Source organism: Diabrotica virgifera, chromosome 9, assembly GCF_917563875.1.
Source record: "Diabrotica virgifera virgifera chromosome 9, PGI_DIABVI_V3a".
In the NCBI taxonomy this organism is placed as follows: domain Eukaryota; kingdom Metazoa; phylum Arthropoda; class Insecta; order Coleoptera; family Chrysomelidae; genus Diabrotica; species Diabrotica virgifera.
Window position 1 is genome coordinate 116144793 of NC_065451.1, and position 18923 is coordinate 116163715.

The window sequence follows — 18923 nt, forward strand, 5'->3', positions numbered from 1 at the left end:
ACTCTCTCAAAAAAAAAAACAAAATGATACACTGCTACTATCAACTTTTTCTTTTTTTTTTTTTCCAAAACAACAACAAACTGTAAGTGATAATTCGCAATAACCAAATTGAATAAGAGAATGTAGTGTAACTAACACTAAATCACCACCTAAATGAAAACAACAGCTCCACGATGGGCTCGCCACTTTGTAACCCTTATAGTAGGGTTATATTTTTTTTGTACTAAAATTTGATTGATGAAAGAAAGGGGTAGTGAGAAACGGCTTAACAAGTTAAAATTAGAATGAAGATAACAAATTATTTATGAGGATGAGGATGAGACGTAAAAGCTCAGGAAGTGGAGATCGGCTTATTTTCGTGCTGTTGTTTAGGGGAGAAAGAGATAGTGATAATGGAAGAAACCAGAAAAATTAAAAAGTAATGAAATACTAAAGAGAAAAGAACTGACCTATGATCAATAAACCAAAGATGGGCGCCAGAAGTAAATGCCTTTTAGAGCCTTTACTTCGTTGATAGAACAGTGTGGGAGACTAGAAAAGAGAGAGAGAGAGAGAGAGAGAGAGAGAGAGAGAGAGAGAGAGAGAGAGAGAAATAAGGAGAAAGATATAAACAAACCAAATAACTTAATCCTGAAATAAAATATTATATGAACCCATATAGTTGAGAGATATCAGGTGCAGGTGAAATGATACAAACCCAATAGGTATACCTTATTTTTATTGTGTAAAAAAAAATACCTAGATATATGTAAAGTAAGATTTTGGTAACTAATGTATATATATATAATGTAAAATTTCTAGCTAAAAATATAAATAATGTATAATAATGTAAAACATTGGCCTGCAAGATGAATATATAATAGTAAAATTTAATTAATAATATAAATAATGAATATGAGTAATGTTAAAATTTTGGTTGCCAAGATATAAGCAGATAACGTAAAAGTTTCCGACTATTAAATGATTTCTATGAGTTTACGTTTCTTTCAGATACAAACAATAAAGAGACAGAAAAACAATAGTGAGTGCTAGTCAACAGAACCAGATGATATTCTTCATAATACCGTATTAATATACTTGTATATTATCTACCACAATACCTAAGTTATTATGTAATGAACCCTATAGAGACCAATGCTTTAGGTCTATAAGTACTTATGTTCCCTTACATGCATTGAGATTTAGATGAAAAATTGACAAAATATTATTTGTTGTGTAGACACAACCGATAGTAAAAGATATGATAAGGGAAGTTACAAAAATAATCTAGTACTTAACAACAAATGTCCAATAAATATATAATATATTGCGGAACACAATTCGGTCTATAAATGAGAACATTAATTAAGTACACTTATCTTTGTTCCAATCTAGATGAAATTGCTTCAGCTCTAATTCAAAGTGTTGGCTTATGGACGTGCCGGTTTATCAGACGGTAAGCGGCTCTATGAGTATACACATCTTAGGGAAGATTTACGTTCCAGATAATTAATAGGAATGTTATTCTTAGTGCATTTTCCATATAAGTTGTCTTTGTGGGATATTAAAAGCTTGGTTCTATTTTATAATTCTCTAGGTACGGCTAAAAAGAGAGGTTCTCATTAGGTATCTAGAAATTTTTTCCTGGATACAAGGTGAGACAGACCGGTTACAAAAGATAACCGAACATATTCTTCCACATAAATGGGAAGGTCATTTATCCAAAATGAAATTACATTATTACTTAAGTAATATATTTCTAAAAGTAACTTTGCTAGATTTGACTTTTTAAGGTATAAAATTATTCATTTTGATATATGTGTTTCCTAAATTTCCAAAAGAAATTTTAAAATAAAATCACTTACCAGACGTTCATTTTAGGTATATTATATTTTTACAGATATATTTAGCTTGCTTTGTAATTGCAATTCCAAAATAGATTTATTGAATATCTCCTATTCTTTTATGTATGACATCTGCCGTTTTTTCTCCAACACATATTTGTCTGTATTTGACCTTCTTAAGTCGTTGGTTAGCTAGCACTAATTCTGTTTTCATTTTACTACCTCGATCGTAAGGTAACTTTTTGTTATTCGATGTTAATTATTACGGTTGTCGGGAGTGGCTACTCGTAAACGTAGCGGAACGCTACAACACACACACACACACACACACACACACACACACACACACACACACACACACACACACACACACACACACACACACACACACACACACACACACACACACACACACACACACACACACACACACACACACACACACACACACACACACACACACACACACACACACACACACACACACACACACACACACACACACACACACACACACACACACACACACACACACACACACACACACACACACACACACACACACACACACACACACACACACACACACACACACACACACACACACACACACACACACACACACACACACACACACACACACACACACACACACACACACACACACACACACACACACACACACACACACACACACACACACACACACACACACACACACACACACACACACACACACACACACACACACACACACACACACACACACACACACACACACACACACACACACACACACACACACACACACACACACACACACACACACACACACACACACACACACACACACACACACACACACACACACACACACACACACACACACACACACACACACACACACACACACACACACACACACACACACACACACACACACACACACACACACACACACACACACACACACACACACACACACACACACACACACACACACACACACACACACACACACACACACACACACACACACACACACACACACACACACACACACACACACACACACACACACACACACACACACACACACACACACACACACACACACACACACACACACACACACACACACACACACACACACACACACACACACACACACACACACACACACACACACACACACACACACACACACACACACACACACACACACACCCACCACACACCACACACCACACACCACACACCACACACCACACACACCACACACACCACACACACCACACACACCACACACACACACACACTGAGGCGGCCAGAGAATATCTTGTTCTGTAGACAAAAAAAAACGAACTGTGTAAAAAAGAAAAAGGCTCAGATGTGCTACATAAAAACCCTTATGCGTTGGTAAATTTCAGAACGACATATGCAACATTGCTCTAATTCGTAACTGCAGCATATGCAGACAGCTAGATGTCTGCAGGGTAAAAACAAAACTTTCATTTCATCATCCAGACATACCTTGCACACAATTCTACCGTCAATTTTTTTGGGGACAAATCCAAATCTAGGACCACACATATGTCTGTATGTATCGCCTTTTGATACATACCCGACTAGAAATAGCCGTTTTCGGCAGCTTTTTTCTCCTCTACCAATCTCTTAAAAACGACCGGACCAGGCCGTAATGCAAGCGTTTGTAACCTCGCTTTGGGTAAAAATATGTGTTGTTTCGTCACATATCGTAACGTCTCTCCTGTAAAATAGACGCCAGCTCTAGCAAATGTGTCTGCTTCTGAACCTAGTTCTTAAATGTTTGTAGACGACCCTCGTAAGTACATAAATGGTAAAATTGTTTAAACGTTTTTACATACATACAAGTTGGCTTATGGGCTTCTATTGGTTTGTTATTACTATGGTTACTATGCCAATTATGCAACCGTGTGTTGCAAAAACAACACAAGACCACGTCACTATTCCCTGTTTAACGGAATCTCGCAAGACAAAATTCCAGGGGTTGAATAGGTAAAGCGGCCGGCCATGTTGCATATGTTGCTAGTCGCAGTGAAAATGATGTAAAGGATAGCATCGGTGGTACGTCTGCCATGTTATACTAAAAAAATCAGAAAATATGTAGAAGAGAAAGAAGAAGAATAACTGCTTATAAACGAGTTAAAAGTATGCGTATTGTACAAACAATAACATCAATGGAGTACCTAAATGAAGTGTTCTAAATAACGTCTACATAAAGTGTAAAACTATTCTGTAGATACTGATAAAAAAGTGGTTATAAAAATGTTTAAAGAAGTCTTCGCCCATTTCAACGGAAATAGGACAAGCCTGCTGTGTTACTTTGATTAAAACGTGGCTTATAAAGATTACATACACAGCTTTTGATGAACCCCACTGGGTTTCGTACTTCTAGAGACATATCTAAACGAAACAAAAACTAGTGATAAAAAACTTTATACTTTTAAACTTTAATGAACATCATCATTTTATTTCTAGATGGAATGTACGAACTATGGACGAAGCAAGTGCTGCTTATCTGTAGTCCTTAGAACACTAGTCGAAAAGTTTATCAAATGTAATAGATACCTGGTTCTTATTTTTTGTTGACTTCGTCGCAGCATTTAGCACAAGAACAAGTCGCTATCGTAAAATCATTATCAAAAATGCTGAATAGATCACAGCAGTGTGAATATTAGTCAAAATATATACGAAACTGCAGCAACAACTGTAAATCATCATTGCCTGAAAAGATAAAAATTGGATGAGGCTTGCGACATGGAGATACTTTGTTGCAAAAACTATTCGTAGCAATCACAGAGTACGCATTTAAACGATTACAGGGGGCTCAAGGGAATAGTGGAAAGAAACTACATCATCTCGGATATGCCAATGAGATCGTTCTCAAAACAGACGAATAATGAGAAGCCAGAGATATGATATAACAACTATATCAAATAACACAGAGTGTAAGTTTAAAGATAATCTTGTGATGGTTAGTTCCTCTAAGACGACAGACTCAGTAAAACATAGGTTAAAACAAAATAAATCTATTCAGTCTAATTATTACTCGGTTCATTCAACTAAGATTAATTTTGACAGATTCAGAGTAGGAAACATACAATGCAAAAATTCCTACCTCACACTATTAACAGCCTAAATAAACTTACTTTTTCATTGGAATAGAATAATTATTGGAAATACTGAGAGTATGTATTAAACTCATACTACTCCTCCTTCTAAGTGCCTTCTCTATTGAGATTGGCGATCAATATGGCAAATTTCTCTCTGTTCTGGGTTTGATGAATTAAGTCGTTCCCTGTTGTGTGGGTCCAATCTCTGATGTTTCGGAGCCAGGATTTTTTCTTTCTTCCTATACCCTTTTGGCCTTCTAATATTACCTGGAGCTGCTCAAATTCCCTATAGCGCATTATGTGTCCTAGATAAGCTGTCTTTCTAATTTTAATTGTAGTGACCAGATGAGAACGTGTGTTCATTATTTCGTTCTTCATTTGTAGTTCTACTAGTCCAGCTTATTTTTAGCATTCGGCTGTACATCCACATCTCGAATGAATTCAATTTGTTGACGTCATAGTGTTTTAATGTCCAGGTTTCACAACCATATAGTAATAGAGACCACACATAACACTTTAGTTTTATACTCAAACAATTTTGTGTAATTTATTTCCTAAAAATATTTTTATTTAGTACAATAAATAATGTTATCATTTGTTACACTAGTCAACAAATAAACAAAAAAAGTTGCGACTGATGTTAAAATGGCTGTATCGGGGAGTTTAAAGCGTCCTGAATGCGAATTCAAACACCAGAATGTTCCACCAGATATATATTTTGCAGGAGTAACAGTGACAAGTGCTTTAAAATTCACCATTCCTGTCGTAGTACCGATTGCTACACATTCGAATCCAAGTGCAGTTCTTTCAACAAGTTTAATACTATTTTTCCCAATGTTTCTCCTGGCGGACATTGTTCTTTCCCTCTTTCTTGGTTTTCACTTATTAGTTTTAGGTTCTCATAAGCGTCAATGAACTTGGCAAAGTCTTCACAAATGTTGTTATTGTGTATGTATCTCAAATTTAGAGAAAACTATTCCACATGGGATACGTCGGTCGTTTCGTCAAATATGACAAAGTAATGATTTGCACTTTGAACCTGATTCATTATTTGTTCAATTATTTCTTCACCACAACATGCTATTAATTGATTTCGACTGGTGACATTGTAAGTTCTGATTTTATATTACTCATTTTAAAGGGTTTTAATTCAGATCATCAATGTTTCACAGTATGTTTCATTATTATCTAATCATTAGTAAACTGATGAAAGTTTTAAGGACAACAATGTCAATGACATCGATATGAATAATATTAATTATTACTATTGTTCAATTACGTTTCATTTGATAATTGTCTAATGGTATTGTAATGAGTTGTACTTTGTATATTGACTTCATAAAATTTTTTACTATTTTTTATCTTAACCCGTTCGCTAGCAAGGGGTAGTTAAGTCTCTGAATATTAATTATTACTATTGTTCAATTACGTTTCATTTGATAATCGTCTAATGGTATTGTAATGAGTTGTACTTTGTATATTTACTTCATAAAATTTTTTACTATTTTTTATCTTAACCCGTTCGCTAGCAAGGGGTTGTTAAGTTTCGTCCTCACAGACCACAGAGCTATGTAGAATTAGTATTTTAATGTATTTTGTACTGTGTTTGTACTATGTCATGTGTTATAAGGTCCAGCACATACTGTGAAACGAAAATGCAACGAAACCCATTTGAAATTATTAGTTTGAAACTTGTTTCAATCGTTTACCACACACGTTGCAACCCAAAACGTCAAATAATTTCAGTTTTCTGTGAGAACAGACATCGGTAAAATGTATTGTTCAAGTGATAAAGCAGTGATGGTTATGAATTTATATCTTTGACAAAGAAAAAGGAGTAAAAGAAGAACTATGTGGATACATCCCTACATAGTACATATATATATATATATATATATATATATATATATATAGACGAATATCAGTTGTATGTCTGTGGGTCTGTGGTTGCCAAAGAATTACAAGAAACTGATAGAAAATTCATGGATTATGACTCATGAGGAAGACTTAGTAAATAATTGTGGTTTCTCATAGATGTCTATGGCATAAACTCAAAAGTAACTGAGGGTTGCAGTTTCGTTACATTTGCGTTTCACCGTATGTGCTGGCCCTAAATGTAACTCATTTTAGAAACAATAAAATTATCTATTTAAATTGCCTACTATGTGCAATGCGATGCCCGGCTCACGGGTGAGACGCTGGGCTATCGATGTGGCTCGTATGAAGGGTACAGGGAAAAAAGGAGGAATGTCACTTTTGTTGAATTTTTGAGAAGAGCATTTTCAAAGTTAGAAGACTAATATTAATGATATGTTTTGTTGTAAATGGTAATTTTTTTAAATTATATGTTTGGTATGTTTACTCTGTGGTTACACACGAAAACAATGTGTAACAATAAAAGCAATTAACCTGTAACACCATGACATTCCCCCTCCTTCTCCTGTATAGGCATTTTATTATTCGTGTTCTCATGACACAACTCATTTTTAACCAGTGATTTACGTACAGTAAAGTACATAATATACCCTATTTAATGAATAATAAAACAAAAAATGACAATTTCTGACATTCCTCGTCTTTCCCCTATACCCTTCATATATTAGTCTCTTAGTAGACACGTGCTAAAATCTTTCTTTGTTGTTATAGTTATGTCTTCCATTTAGAGCTTGTTTATTCTAGTATTACTATCTTAAAATTAGTATTCATTTGGTAATTGCCTATTATAGCAGCATTGTAGGGGAAGGTGTTGTACTTCGGACACATTTGTACTAAATTGGGGTTTTGGAAGTTGTTATATGCAATAAAGCAACCTCAATTCTGTAGCGTAATATTGAACTATGCCATAACAATATAATTTTCGTAAGATGCTTATAACATTTGTATTTACAAAAACTAGGTCACTTCAAACAAATGTGACAAATTGTCCAAGGTACAACATGGGTGTTGTACCTTGAACACAAGGATGTTGTACCATGGACACAGTATACGATAAATATAAAAATTAATTTTATTTGAACAAACCTTTATAAAATGATAAATGCGAAATGAAATGAATCAAAGTTAATAAAAAATAAAACTTATACAAATTAATAAATACAGAAAGTAGTTTAAACTAATTTTAAAAAGCTTAACATTTCTGGAACTTCATAAACCTCCCTAGAGCAACGAATTTTTTTGGAGGTCCAATTTTGCGTTTAATATCACATGCTGGGTATAAGCTCCGATCTTCCCTCTTAGGCCATTTCAAATTTTTTAGTGATTTTTCCATGGACGCTATTACAAATTCTTGTTCTTTAATGTCAACAATTTTTCCAGGAAAATAATTATTTTCGTAAACGAAAATCACCTAATTGAAATTTTGAAATTTCGGAATCACTGTGTTTTCAATTTCGTTATCATAAATTTCAAAAGACATTTCAGACATATCCGATTCTTCTCTTAACTGACTTCTTCTTGTTTTTGCATTTAGCTGAATTTTGTTGCGAAACTTTAACATTTGTTTTTCTCTTCTTTTGTTTTATTAGACTCGCCATTTTTAACATTTCAATCCTGATTTTCTCTGGCGTATCTGTTAAAATGCACGACTTTCCTTTCCGTCTTCCCCTTCCATTGTTTTTTCTTGGTGCAGCTTTAGGATGAGGTCTAATCATACTTGGTGTAACAATATTTTAACTGCAGAAGTGGATGGAGTATCGGCCTCTGGGACTGATTGAGATGAAATATCAGCTTCTGCAACTGATTGAGACGAAATCTCAGCCTCTGTAGCTAATTGAGGTAAAATGTCAGAATTAGCGGCTGTATTTGTATCTTCGTTTTTATCAGAAGTAACATCATATGAACGATCAGTTACCTGTGCTGATAAATAGTCCGAATCGTTAAAAATGTTTTCGTTAACTGGATACATTCCCGTAGCTTTAAATCCTTGCATAATATAATTGGGAGTAAAAGCTAGTGGAAATGCTTTCCCAACTAATGAAGCCACATTGTAAATAGTTATTGGTTTACCCACATATCCTGGAGTAATCATCATTTCATTTGTTGCTGTGCTACAATATTTTTTAAATGGCCCAAATACTCCTTTGTCTATTGGCTGTAGCTTGTGGCTTGTATGTGGGTGAAATGTCACTAAAGTAATACCGTTTCGCTTAGCTAGATCTATAATAGGCACACTGATGTGACTTTCATGATTATCCAAGAGCACAATACACGGTTAGTTAGTAGAAGGCCTTACATGTTTAATAAAGTGTTCCATAAACTGAAAAAATAAATTTTCGTTGGACCATCCAGAAGGATTTGCACCTCCAATTGTACCAGGTGGAGCATTGGTTATCATGAAGTCTTTATATACTTGACTCGCGGGAATATTAGCAAAGGAGGTATGAAACCTCCACCAGCATTAACGGCACAAATCATTGTGACAGTACAACCTCGCTCAGCCCTTGTCATTGAACCGATTTGTTTAGCGCTTTTAGGTCCTAAAATTTTTGGTGGAACATGTACAGTGGAGAGTCCGGTTTCATCAATGTTCCATATAGCAGAAGGAAAAATCCCAGAACACTTTGACAATGCAGTCTTATAGTTTGTAAATACTGCAGCTACGTTGGTTTTATTGAAAGCAGTCGAGCGGGCTAAACTTGTGGCTTCTGGCTTTCGTAAACTAAGTTGTGGATGTCTTTTGCGAAAAATGCGTAACCAGTAATCTCCGGCCATCTTCTGCTCATCCCATGTTTTCGAATACTTTTTATTATTATGCTTTGCAAACTGATAGGCTACAATCTGAACGTTTTTTAGGGTCAATCCATATTGTAAATCTGCAGCCTCTTTAATATAATCGCACAACATTAGCTATTCTTCATCTGTAAAGACTTTATGGTGCATTAAACTATCGTGTAAGGTACTAATTTCCTTTCTTGTATCAGTCATCATCATCATCATCATCATTGGCTCGACAGCCCTTTCTGGGTCTTGGCCTGTTCCAGGATTCTTCTCCACTCTGATCTGTTTCGTGCTTTTTTTCTCCAGTTTTTTATTTTTAAGGTTTTTATATCATTTTCTATTTGTTCTAAATATCTCAGCTTCGGTCTTCCTCTTGTTCTTTTTCCTACTGGCATCTGTTTGAATATTTTGTTTGGTATTTCGCCTTCTTCCATTCTTTCTACATGTCCCATCCAACGCAGCCGTCCTATTTTAATGAATGTTATGATATCCGGATCCTGGTATATTTCGTATAGTTCAAAGTTGTACCTTCTTCGCCAAATTCCATTTTCTTTTGTGCCCTTATATATGTGTCGCAAGATTTTTCTTTCAAAGGTGGCTAGCAATGTTTCCTCTCTTTTAGTGAGTGTCCAGGTTTCTGAGCCGTATGTGAGTACCGGTCTTATTAAGGCTTTGTATATTTGGCATTTTGTTTTCCTTGCGACGTTGTCTGATCTTAGTTGCCGAATTAAGCCATGGTAACTTTTATTGGCAATAAATATTCGCCTCTTCACTTCCTCTGCTACGTTATTATCAGATGTGACTAGGGATCCCAAGTATGTAAAGTTTTTTACCCCCTCAATGTTGTATTCTCCTATTGTTATATTTTGTGGCTGCCTTATTTCTGTGTTTTTACTTACCTGCATATATTTTGTTTTGTTCTGGTGGATTTTAAGGCCACTATTTTGTGCAGCTCGTTCTATTTGATTGAATGCCTCTATCATTTCTCTTCTTGATCTTGCGATTATGTCAACATCATCTGCAAATGCTAGTATTTGCACGCTTTTATTAATTATTGTTCCTCGAGTATTGACTGTTGTATCACTCATTATTTTCTTGGGTACGATGTTGAACAAGATGCATGATAGAGCGTCTCCCTGGCGTAGTCCCTTTTTCACATCTATTGTTTCCGTTAGTTCGTTTTGTATCCGGATTTTACTTTCTACTTTTAGATATTCTTTTATCAGTTCTATTAGTTGTGTTGGTATATTAAATTCTTTCATTGCTTTTATTAAGAATTCTCGGTTTATATTGTCATATGCGCTTTCGAAGTCTATGAAGAGATGATGAGTGTCGATGTTATGTTCACTTGTTTTTTCGAGGATCTGTCGCAGAACAAATATCTGGTCTATTGTTGACTTCTGTCTACAGAAGCCACTTTGGTACCTGCCAACTATTTTTTCAGCGTGTGGTCTAAGTCTTTCATAAATGACGTTGGACATTATTTTGTATGCTGCATTCAGCAGCGTGATTCCACGGTAGTTTCCACATTCTAACTGATTCCCTTTTTTATGTAATGGTACAATAATACCACTATTCCACTCCGCTGGTAGCTGTTTATTTGACCATATCTTTGTTATCAATTCATGTATTGTTTTCTGTAGTGCGTCTCCTCCTTCCTTCAGTAATTCCGATGCTACTTGATCCGATCCCGGTGATTTATTGTTCTTTAATTTGTCTACTTCTGTTCTAACCTCGGCTATTGTTGGTGGACTCTTCTTGTATCAGTACAATGTTGAAAATGCCGCCACAGAGTAGTTCTACTAATATTAAAATGTTTAGCTGTAGCAAATAAAGACATTTTTTTTCTCGTAACATCTGAACGGCCTGCCGCAACTGCTCTTTTATCGAGTGGTGTTCGTTTTATACCTTGTTTACTGCGTGGCATATTTTCTAGAGCCTGCAATTATTAAGAAAATAAAAAATAAATATAAACGTTCGACAACTGATTTTAAATATTAAATCAATAAGTTGTACCTAGGACAACTAAAGTGTTGTGTCCGAAGTACATCTACCTTACTAAATTTTGTAAAAGTGGCAACATTCTTAAAACTGTTGGTTACAACCTCCTAACATTCAAACATTTGCAAGCTAATTAAATAATCTGGTCTTCGAAATACTAATTTTTTCATAAAACCAAAGCAATGGATTAAAAACATGACTTAAAGTTTATCAAAAAAACTTACTTTTTAACGAAAAAATATAAAAATTCCTTGAAATCTTAACAGGTTAGTTTGACGTGTTATCACTATGCACACTTTATAGACTTTGTAAACACAGATTTTAGCAGCGTTGCCAATTGATTATGAAACAAACAGAAATACTGAAAAGTTTGTTGTGACCAAGGTACAACACTGTCCACGGTACATCTTCCCCTAATCACTATCACTACAAAATGTATCATTTCTATTTCACATAACTCCCTGGTCTGTAGAAGACTAGCTTGTAACAAAGTTTATGGCTATGCCTTCTAATGTATTAAGTGATAATAATCTTATTATTGATAGTTATGAAGAAAGTGATGATATGGTATTTAGACCAGGGCGCATCTGTAAAAATATTAGTACATTTGGACGTTGAGAGGTGACTCAAATTTTTTTGCAGAAATTGCTTTAAAATAAATCAAATAATAATATTTGAGTTATCCTCCCTCTCAAAAAGGTCCGGAACATTGTTTAAATAATCAAAATGTCAAAAATTGAAGGAAAAATTCGATTTTTTTCTTCGTTTTTTGATTATAACTTTAAAAGTATTCATTTTCGAGAAAAGTTGTACTGACATACAAGTTGCGTAATTAAATTTCCTACAATATAGAATTGGTTAAAAATTTAAAAAATAGTCACCCTTGTTGCAAAATAGCAATAATTGTGAAAAAAACATACAAAAACAAGTATTCGCATTTTACGTTTTTCAACCATTTATGCTACACTTAGGACCTTCATATTTCACCCTGAAAAACTCTATGATACAGTAAAATATTACTGTAAATTTCATTAAGATCGATTCAATAGATTTTGCAAAATAAATTTTGCAATCCAGCTTTCGTAAAAAAAATCATTTTTTCAAAATGTTACAGGACTGAAAATAAAGCAGATAGAAAGTCGAAAATTTTTTTGCTTATAAAAGTGTACTGTACCTTTCATTTGCAATTTTTCAAAATTAAAATCGATTAATACCACGGCGTCAGGAATTTTTTTAAATAAACATTAATTATTGGTGCTACGCGCAGGACAGCGGATAGTTTGCTCTGATTGGGCATTCCAATGACCTTTGATAATGATTGATACATTTTAATTTTTATTACATTTCGATATAAATAAATAAATTTGTTTATTGCAAAATAAAAACACATACTCTATCCTTTGAAATAACACTTTTATTAGCAAAAACTTTCTTTGTTCATATATTTTAACTTAAATAATAAAAGTTTATTATTTTTAAACATATGCAATTGTTTAAACAATATTTCACAAACAATAATAAAATTAGTTCGATTTTTGTGGAATTAAAATATTAAAATACAACAAAATATAGAGTAAGAAAATAATATATTAGATAAAGATTAGAAGAAATTTTGGTGGAAATCAACTTGTGTGAATCGAACACCGCTGTCCTGCGCGTAGCACCAAAAATTATTGTTTATTTCAAAAATTTTCTGATGCCGTGGTAATTAATCGATTTTAATTTTGAAAATTGCAAATGAAAGGTACGGTACACTTCTATAAGCAAAAAAAAATTCAACTTGCTATCTGCTTTATTTTCAGTCCTGTAACATTTTGAAAAAATGAATTATTTTTGCGAAAGCTGGATTGCAAAATTTATTTTGCAAAATCTATTAAACCGATCTTAATGAAATTTACAGTATTGTTTTACTGTATCATAAAGTTTTTCTGAGTGAAATATGAAGGTCCTGAGTATAGCATAAATTTTTGAAAACCGTAAAACGCGAATACTTGTTTTTGTATGGTTTTTTTCGTAATTATTGCTATTTTGCAACTAGGGTGACTATTTTTTAAATTTTTAACCAATTCTATCTTGTAGGAAATTTAATAACGCAACTTTTATGTCAGTACAACTTTTCTCGTAAATGAATACTTTTAAAGTTATAATCAAAAAACGAAGAAAAAAATCGAATTTTTCCTTCAATTTTTAACATTTTGATTATTTAAACAATGTTCCGGACCTTTTTGAGAGGGAGGATAACTCAAATATTATTATTTGATTTATTTTCAAGCAATTTCTGCAAAAAAATTTGTCACCTCTCAATGTCCATCTCAAAACAGATGCGCCCTGGACTAATTGTGATCTTAATAAAAGTTTTAGCTGTAATGTAGCTATTCATCTTTTATTTATGAAAACTCTTCCAAATTTTGTTATTAAAAAAAGGGCAAGAAAGTTACCAATAAAACTAAAAGATAAATTCTATAAGACTGCCATGAGATCAGTTATGATGTGTTGTACTGAATTTTAACCAGTAAAAAAAGAGGGATGGACGGAAATTACACGATGTTGAAATGAGAATACTTCCTTCCGATGGGTGAGTGGAGTAAAGTTAGGAATCAGTATATACAGTGTGTCCACGGATGGGGTGCCCAAAAAGCAAAACTTTTTATTTTCAATTTTAGCGAAAAATATTCTTTATAAAAAGTTTTGCTTGTTTTAAAACACCATAAAACGAAATAAAATTTAAGTTTTTCAAAACCTGCTTCGTTTTTTAGCGAATTTTATGGAAATCCCTATAAATCTTTACACTAAGCTCGAAATCATAACAATAATCTAATGTTGCTAAGCTACAAGGTAGCTTAGTAACTGTCAACTCAGATGAATAATTTGCGAATTGTCATTATTTCGACAAGTAAATGTTAAGCGTCCAACAAAGAATTTATCAAATTATTTATCTGAAATAAGTTACTAAGTTACATTGTAGTTTAACAACACTAGATTAGTGTCACGGTTTCGAAGTTAGTGCAAAAATGTATAGAAATTTACACAAAATTGACTATAAAATTAAGCAGGTTTTGAAAAACTTGAATTTTATTTCGTTTTATGAGGTTTTAGAACAAGCAAAACTGTACCCGTGTTGAGCTGCCCCCCCCCCCCACTTGCAAAAATTTAAAAACAAATAGCCCTGATTTATGAGCTATTTATGAGCTTTCATATTCCGCAAACTAAAAATTTTGAGCTCGTTCCACTGAGCAGGAATTTAATACTTCAGTGAGGGGGGGTGGGGTCTGAGTCAGCCCCCCCCCCACACTACTTAAAATTAGGAATATTGAATCGGTTTTTGCGGCACAATTACGAGCTATTTATGAGCTCTTGAAATTATATAGTTTCGATTTTTGAGCTCATCTCCTTCACCCCAAACAACCCTTAAATTGATTTAACTTAAGAGAAAAATGATGAGAAAATTTAAAATATATCGTATTGCGGATATAATTCCTATAGCTTATATACTCTAAGAGTAAACTATTAAATCACGTGCATTTCTATTATTGAGCTACAACCCCTTCGCAAGAAAACCACCCTATCTTCCCGGCTTAAGAGAAAGTTGTACTTAAAATGCATTAAATTAATTATTTGGCGACTACATATCATTTAATAATTTATAAGCTCCCAAATTACGCTCATTTAGATCAGTAACTTGCAATTTATTTTGTATAGTGCAGTCACTGAAGGTAAAAATCAACGATTACCTTCAATTTCGGTGAACCTTCATCGATTTTCACGAAAATTGGTCAGTGGTTAGAGGATACCTCAAGCAACAAAGGTGACATGGTACCACATTGCGCCTTTACCCTGAGGGTGGATACCCCCCCTTCTCGGGAGTGAAAATTATTTCATAAAAAATAACTGCACAAATCTATAAAAGAACAAATTATAATCACAATTTATTATGTAAAGTTATTAAAATATGTCAATACTTTTTAAGTTATTAAACATCAAAAATTTTAATTATTCGTAAAAAAATGCATGTTTTGTAGCGGTTTTTCGTAAATCACTGAAAAACTGTAAGTTTTTACAAAAAAGTTAATGGTAGTTTAATTTGTATAGCTTATATTCTAAGAATAAACTCTTAAATCACGCGTCTTTCGATTATTGAGCTACAACCCCTTCGCAAGAAAACCATCCCATATTCCCGGCTTAAGAGAGAGAGAGAGAGTTGTACTTAAAATAACTTAAATTAATTATTGGCGACTAGATATCGTTTAATAATTTATGAGCTCGCAAAATATACGCATCTCAATTATTGAATTGCCATTTTTTTTCTATAGTGGAGTCACTGAAGGTAAAAATCTACTATAACTTTCGATTTCGGTTAATCTCCATTCATTTTCACGAAAATTGGTGAGCGGATAGAGGATACGTCAAGAAAGAAAATTAACAATAAAAACTTAGCCGGAGGTATGTCACCCCTTCTCGGGGGTGAAAATTACTTTATTAAAAATAACCCCACAAATCAAGGGAGGGACAAATTCTAAGCAAAATTTGTTATATAATGTTATTAAAATAAATCAATACTTTTTGAGTTATTAAAGATCAAATATTTTAATTTTTGTGAAAGAAAATGGGGCTCTAAAGCGATTTTTCATAAATAACTTAAAAACTGTAAGTTTTTACAAAAAAGTTTTCATGGCTAAAATTGAAGCTAATAAAAAATATAATAAATTGCTGACTTGAAAAACCCTTTAATGTAAATTGTTATAGGTAATTAAATGTATAGTTTTTTCTGCGACTATTCAAATCTAAGGATTCAAGCTTAAATAACGGGAAAGAGATGCATTTTATAACACTTACTAAATACTTGTCAAAGTACTTAGAAATACCTATCAAATGAGCTCCAGAAAAAGTTGACAGCTTCAAAATTTATACTCCAAAATTTTTTCCAAACAAAATGAATTTTTTTTAATCACTCTGTTAATTTTTATGATATTAGCCACATCCAACTATTTGAAAGGTAATTTCAAGACCTATAAAACTGTATTACATTTAGGCCCGATACTTTATGTCTCTATTAACAGCCGGTTAGTTCACCGGGGTTTAATCGTGACCTCTTATTTATAATCATAATAATACTTGTAATTGCATTTATTACAACGCAAGAGACCCTAAGGAGGTCCCGATTAAACTCCGGTTAACTAACCGGCTGTCAACCGAGACATAAAGTACCGGCTTAATCTTTTAAATACTTTATTTTTTAGGATAATAGGTTAAAGGGCTCCAGTTACATTGTTCTCGTAGTAAAATTTAGGCTTAAACGTTTCTATCTTCGTTACTTTAATTCATACATAAATCAAAAGACAAGTAAAATCTTTGCTAATAAAAAAAACTCAAATTTCGTTATCTATCATTTTTTACGTCAATCGTGTATTGTTAAAGTTATTATTTTAAATATGATCTAAAATAGTCTATATTTAAAAGATTCAATGTTTTACAGTTTTATAGCTATATACTTTATAAGTATAAATTTTGATGTTATCAACTTTTTCTGGAGCTCATTTTTGATAGGTATTTCTAAGTACTTTGACAAGTATTTAGTACCTAAGTGTTATAAAATGCATCTCTTTCCCGTTATTTAAGCTTGAATCCTTAGATTTGAATAGTCGCAGAAAAAAATATACATTTAATTACCAATAACTTGCTTTAAATTAACATTAAAGGGTTTTTCAAGTAATCAATTTATTATATGTTTTATTAGGTTTAATTTTAGTGATGAAAACTTTTTTGTAAAAACTTAGTTTTTGAGTTATTTATGAAAAATCGCTTTAAAGCATGCATTTTCTTTCACAAAAATTAAAATATTTGATCTTTAATAACACAAAAATTATTGATTTATTTTAATAACATTATATAACAAATTTTGCTTAGAATTTGTCCCTCTCTCGATTTGTGGGGTTATTTTTAATAAAGTAATTTTCACCCCCGAGAAGGGGTGACATGTACCCCGGGCTAAAACCGCAAGTTGTTATTGTCAATTCGTGAAAATGAATGGAGATTTACCGAAATCGAAGGTGATAGTTGATTTTTACCTTCAGTGACTGCACTATAGAAAGAAAATGGCAATTCAATAATTGAGATTCGTATATTTTGCGAGCTCATTAATTGAGGCGGTGAAAGGCAAAGTGGTGTAAGTCACATGAGCATGATTTTGAGATATAAAAGGTTTTACTAGAAACATTGTTATTAAATCTACGTAACATTTATAAATATGCTTGTGGTATTTTTTTATTTATTAAGAACATATGTAACTCTACTAACATTTTTGTATAAACAAAACTATGTTCAGGGTAGTTTTTAAGGGGTGAAATGACTTACACCACTTTTCCTTCAAGAGTTTTCCATCAAATCAGGTCTTTCAAATAGAATTATTGTTTCTCTATAAAATATTAGTAGTATGTATGACCACCCAGCAGTATGACTACCTAATATTTTATAGAAAAACAATAATTCTATTTGAAAGACCTGCTTTGATCGACAGGGTTAATCCCTACAATACATCAATCACTGGTTAAACTTAAAAGTTTTGTAGTAAGCCACTTTTGGAACCAGGCCATGGAGATGATGTCCACATAATAATAATAATAATAGCGTTTATTGTCCAACAGAATCCATTTACAGGACAAAATACATATTACACAAAAAAAGTAAATGAAATATTAGTAATTCATAGGTACCAATAACACATAAAAATTTTTACAAAACTAAATTTGAACGTAAAGAAATAAATTATTAATCACCTAGGTAGACCTTGGCCATAGAAATAAGTTGTTTTAAACTGCAGTTAAATATATCGCAGTAAATACTTAAGGCATTATAATCTGCACATGACGAATAGAGGAGAATTCAACATAAGGTTAGTTCTAGCTTGTGTATTTCTGAATGTAATCGAATTTCTTACTGGATAAGACGGAACGTTAAAATTTATTTGTCGGAGGATATCAGGGCTGTCAATGAGATTATGTAGTAGCTTGTACAGGAATACCAGGGAGGCATTAATTCGTCTAGATTCTAAAGATACTACGTCCAAACCGCTACATAACTCATTATTGCTGATACGCCTCCTAGGATATATACCATTAATTTTGTAAGACAAAATTTTTAAAAATTTACGCTGTACCCGTTCTATAATTTGGATATGTACATCATAAAATGGTGACCAAATGATAGAGGCATATTCCAGTTTACAGCGTAC

At 33.1% G+C, this 18923-nt stretch overlaps 1 long non-coding RNA gene across 1 annotated transcript; it reads right to left on the bottom strand.

Annotated features, from left to right (window-relative positions):
• Positions 1–701: 701 nt before the first annotated feature.
• On the bottom strand, positions 702–2020 carry LOC126891920 (uncharacterized). Its single transcript, XR_007700619.1, has 2 exons — positions 1845–2020; positions 702–1582 (listed from the first exon to the last, which is right to left on the bottom strand). It is a non-coding gene; the product is annotated as an uncharacterized LOC126891920 (long non-coding RNA).
• Positions 2021–18923: the final 16903 nt, after the last annotated feature.